Source organism: Tursiops truncatus, chromosome 15 (genome assembly GCF_011762595.2).
Source record: "Tursiops truncatus isolate mTurTru1 chromosome 15, mTurTru1.mat.Y, whole genome shotgun sequence".
Taxonomy (NCBI): Eukaryota; Metazoa; Chordata; class Mammalia; order Artiodactyla; family Delphinidae; genus Tursiops; species Tursiops truncatus.
In genome coordinates, this window is record NC_047048.1 from 42,247,963 (window position 1) to 42,253,470 (window position 5,508).

The 5,508-nt window shown below is 40.6% G+C and overlaps 1 non-coding gene across 1 annotated transcript; it reads left to right on the top strand.

Annotated features, from left to right (window-relative positions):
• Positions 1–721: 721 nt before the first annotated feature.
• LOC117308392 (U6 spliceosomal RNA) lies at positions 722–828 on the top strand. Its single transcript, XR_004522373.1, has one exon. It is a non-coding gene; the product is annotated as a U6 spliceosomal RNA (small nuclear RNA).
• The last annotated feature ends 4,680 nt before the right edge of the window (positions 829–5,508 follow it).

Here is a 5,508-nt window from a genome sequence, read left to right on the forward strand (position 1 = left end):
AGCCTAAGGGATTACTCAGTCAGGGAAAATGGGGATGTCCCTGTCTTCACATGTGAGTGACTGGCCGTCATTGCAATTGCTTCTGGCTCAGACCCCCTGGTCCACCTGAGGCTGGCCAGCTCCCTATAAGCCATGTCCACCCCCTGAGCCCTCTGCTGCTGGGACCTGGCATTTGGCACTGTAACTCCATGGGATTCACTGGTGTAGGTAGGACTTGGAGTTATCTGGCCTTCCCCATTTGTGGATTTTTTTTTTTTTTTTTTGTGGTATGTGGACCTCTCACTGTTGTGGCCTCTCTTGTTGCAGAGCACAGGCTCTGGATGTGCAGGCTCAGCAGCCATGGTTCACGGGCCCAGCCACTCCACGGCATGTGGGATCTTCCCGGACCGGGGCACGAACCCGTGTCTCCTGCATCGGCAGGTGGACTCTCAACCACTGCACCACCAGGGAAGCCCCCCATTTGTGGAATATTGCCCTTCTGTGCAGCAGCATCTTGCCTGGGAGCAGGCCCTCCAATCTCTGACTATGAAAGCCCCTAGCTTCCCTCCACACCACCAACCTGGACAGTCCTCCAGTCCTCCTCATCCTCAAAGGTAGGAGAAAGGTGCACTTTGCTCCAGGTAAGTCTATAGCAGCGACAAAAACACAAGATACCAGCAAGTTTTTCATACCCCTTAACAGACTAAACAGACCTAGAAAACAAACAACAACAAAAAATCTTGTGCTCACTTCAGTAGCACATATATTAAAATTGGAACAATACAGAGAAGATTAGCATGGCCCCTGTGCAAGGTTGACATGCAAATTTATGAAGTGTTCCATACTTTTTTCTGACTTCAGACTATACTATAAAGCTACAGTAATCAAAACAGTTTGGTACTGGCACAAGAACAGAAATATAGATCAATGGTACAGGATAGAAAGCCCAGAGATAAATGCACTCACCTAGGGTCAACTAATCTATGACAAAGGAGGCAAGAATATACAATGGAAAAAAGACAGTCTCTTCAATAAGTGGTGCTGGGAAAACTGAACAGCTACATGTAAAATAATGAAATTAGTACACTCCTTAACACCATATACAAAAATAAACTCAAATGGATTAAAGACCTAAATGCAATACTGGATACTATAAAACTCCTAGAGAAAAACATAGGCAGAACACTCTCTGACATAAATCTCAGCAATATCTTTTTTGATCCACCTCCTAGAGTAACGAAGATAAAACCAAAAATAAACAAATGGGACCTAATTAAATGTAAAACCTTTTGCACAGCAAAGGAAACCATAAGCAAAACAAAAAGAAAACCAACAGAATGGGAGAAAATATTTGTAAACGAAGCAACCCACAAGGGATTAATCTCCAGAATACACAAACAGCTCATGAAGCTCAATATCAAAGAAACAAACAACCCAATCAAAAAATGGGCAGAAGATCTAAACAGACATTTCTCCAAAGAAGACATACAGATGGCCAAAAGGCACATGGAAAGATGCTCAACATCACTAATTATTAGAGAAATGCAAATCAAAACTACAATGAGATATCACCTCACACCAGTCAGAATGACCATCATCGAAAAATCTACAAACAATAAATTCTTGAGAGGGTATGGAGAAAAGGGAACCCTTCTACACTGTTGGTGGGAATGTAAATTGGTACAATTTACCAAATGTAATGTAAATTGGTACAATTTACCATTATGGAGAACAGTATGGAGATTCCTTAAAAAAGCAAATATAGAACTACTATATCATCCAGCAATCCCACTGCTGGACATACATCCAGAGAAAACCATAATTCAGAAAGATACATGCACTCCAGTGTTCACTGCAGCACTGTTTACAATAACCAAGACATGGAAGCAACTTAAATGTCCATCGACAGATGAATGGATAAAGAAGATGTGGTACATATGTACAATGGAATATTACTCAGCGATAAAAACAAATGAAATAATACCATTTGCAGCAACACGGGTGAACCTAGAGATTGTCATACTGATTGAAGTGAGTCAGACAGAGAAAGACAAATATCATATGATATCATATGTGCTTATATGTGGAATTAAAAAACATGGCACAAATGAACTGATTTACAAAACAGAAACAGAGTCACAGATGTAAAAAACAAACTTATGGTTACCAGGGGGAAAGGTGAGGAGGGATAAATTGGGAGATTGAGATTGACATATGCACTATATATAAAATAGATAACTAATAAGGACCTACCGTATAGCACAGGGAACTCTACTCAATACTCTGTAATGACCTATATGGGAAAAGAATCTTAAAAAGAGTGGGTATCTGTATATGTACAACTGATTCACTTTACTGTACACCTGAAACTAACACAACATTGTAAATCAGCTATGCACCAATAAAAATGTGAAAAAAATCCTACAAATATCTGCTCATTGCAATGTTCTCAGTGTATAAAACATAAGATGCTCTGTAGAATTACGATGCAAAGGGAAGGAGAGGAAAAGTTTTGAGGAAACTTTAGGCAGCTTTCCCTCCAGTTTTATCTCTCATGCTGGCTCTGTGTCCTGTATTTCTATAGTGACATAGCTGAGGTGTTAGAGTATGTGCAGATTGTGTCTTGTTTTCTTTCAATAATTTTGGATTGTCATGCTTCATTCTCAGGAAATATGTCTGAAAAGGAAGTGAGGATGCCAGCCTCATAGCTTACACCTAGAACAGGACAAACAAGCCTCTCTCTTCCCTCAGCCGGGCACACACCGTCTCACAGAGACTTGTGGGCATAAAAGAAGGCTAAAAATAAAACAAGACTATAAACATCGTTTCATGGTGACATCGGCAGGAACTGATTTTCTTAACCATTTCTCTCGACTGTTTCCCCTTTTTCACAGATTCTTGTAACTCTCTCATTAATGTCTAGCTATATTTCTAAATTTTTCCTTAGGAAAAACAGTTTGAAGTCAAAGACCTTGGTCAAAGGACATGAACTTTTTGGTTAGCATTTGTTCAGTACAACACTTTTCTCTGAAAATGATATATTATCATCTTAAAATTTGGAAAATACAAAAAAAACACCCCCCGTAAAACGAATAACATAAAAATCGTAAATATTCTGATAACCTAGAGAAAATTACTGTCAGTACTGTGACATCTATAATCCCATATGATTTTAACATGTGTTTCTGCTTCTTTTATTAATGTTACTTACTGTTAATTGTATTTTTCCATATCATTAAATATTATTTGAAAATGTGATTTAAATGGCCTGATCTCCCTCACACATCATAACACATTGAGCAGTTTCCCTTTCGTTGGCTTTACTTGGCTGTTTCCCTCCTCTTTACTATCTCAAACACTATGGCCATCAAAACCCCAGGGTTGAATCTTGAAACCTCTACCAGCTCAGGGCCACCTCAGGGATGAGGACGTTGAAACCAGGAACCAGGACATGCACAGAGGTCTCTTCAGGCTGCTGTCGGCACATTTGCATACTCCAGGCAACTGCCAGGAGGTGCCTCTCTGGGTGGATGTGCCTCCCCTGAGGGGACCGATCAGAGAACAGGGCCCCTTTCCTAGGGCTGGCGCAGCCTTGCAGATACATAATGGGGTAAGCAGAGTTGGGCTAGGTTTGGGCACCCACCTTCTTGGCCATGTGCATTTATTGCAGTCAACAACCTGGTCAACCTTACAGAGCTGTCATGCTACATGTGACTTTTTACCCAAAGTAAATGACAGAACTGGTTGGCAGATCCAAATGTGGTCAACCCCAGCTCTGCTGCTCCTTTAGCTGCTTCAAAATGCCTTCCTGATCAGGTCAAGAGGCTAGCATTCTGGGTGGGGTTTCTACATCTCTTGCTATGCAGTATTCACGGCCAGGCACTGATCAGAGTACATTTCATTTTTGAGAAAGCAGTCACCACAGGATTATCTAAATGTTCCATTCAGGCAACTGCGTGTACTGTCTGGCGTTCTAATTTACCCAAACTTTGTGATATTAAAAAGTCTTAAGTTATGGACTGCAATTAAAAAAAAATTACTGTGGTCTTTGGGACCCTTAGGAAATGTCTCCTCAGCCAGTTCAACCGGGCAAATTGTTAAAAACAACAAGAATCTTGAACATCATCAGATGTGAGGGGAACAACTATAAGCCAATTACTTCAGGGATCGCTGCTGGTTTTGACGTCCCACCAGGATGTCCTGGAATTTTGTCCTAACCTAGTCATAGATTTCCTTTCAAAACTTGGAAAGCAGCTTCCACCCAAAGGCAGACAGAGGATGGGAAAGTGACAGTGAAATGAGAACCAAAGAGTTCAAGTGTCTATTTTATGTCCTTTAACCAGTCCTTTCTGTTGTGTATTTTGGCACGTGATTTTTAGACATATTTGAGTCTATCTTTGCAAAATTGAAAGCTGATTCAAAGCCACGCACTCAGAAAGAGACTGAAAGGCAATTGTACTTTATTATCCCTCAATTTTTGCACAGAAATTTCATTGTAATAATTGTTCTAGACTGATGGATTCCCCATTGAAAACTGGGTTCAAAAAGTGGCTTTGATAGAAAATCGCCTGGATTATAAAACAGCACCTAAAAAACACCCAGCAGACAGAAACAGAAGCATTCCTTCAGGTCTGGTGTGGTGTCTAGTGGACTTGCTCTGCACTCTTTTTTAACTTTCTATTTTGAAATAATCTCAGACTTAAAAGTTTCAAAATAGTACTAAGAATGTCTATATACCTTCACCCATATTCTCCAAATGTCAGCATTTTAACCCATTTTCTTTATTGTTCTGGTTCTCTCTTCAGAGTGTACTTTCTAAAAATAGGAAAGTTCTCATAGGTAACCATGGCACAAAGTCCAAATTAGGAAATTAGTATTAATACAATACTGTTATCTAATCTGCAGCCTTTATTCTATTTTTGCCTGCTGGACTCGACCTTACCCACACGAGGACCAGTCGACCACCAGAGCCTCTAATGTGATGTATTAAGAAAGACACATCATCGGACACAGCATAGTTTCTGTGACCTTCCTGCCAAAAATGCATCAACTTCATCTAATCTGGAGGAAACATCAAGCAAACCCAGAGGGAGGGGCATCCCAGAACATAACGGGACAGTCCTCTTCAAAAGTGCCAAGGTCACCAGTACCAAACAAGCAGGTAACCTCAACAGAGACCAAAGGGGAATTGTTCCAAACGCATAGCCCGGCAGCTTGGTGAGTCTGAGTTATTTGCAAGACTGGGCACCATGGGGCTTCTGGCTCCAAAATCAGAACAGAGCATCCCGGGGATAGTGCACAGCACAGAGCTGCTTCCTTCCCCTTTTCTACATCACAACACACTGAGAACCATCACATTTGTACAGCACAGCAATCAGGAGATTTAGGGGTATTTATAGAGTGCCTGGTGAGATTTTCATCACGTGTTCCTTATGTTATATAACTATGATAAGAAAAATAAAATAGGACCCTTTTAGAAAAAATTTCAATCGTGGAATTTGTATAAATCTTCCACATAAAATATTTCAC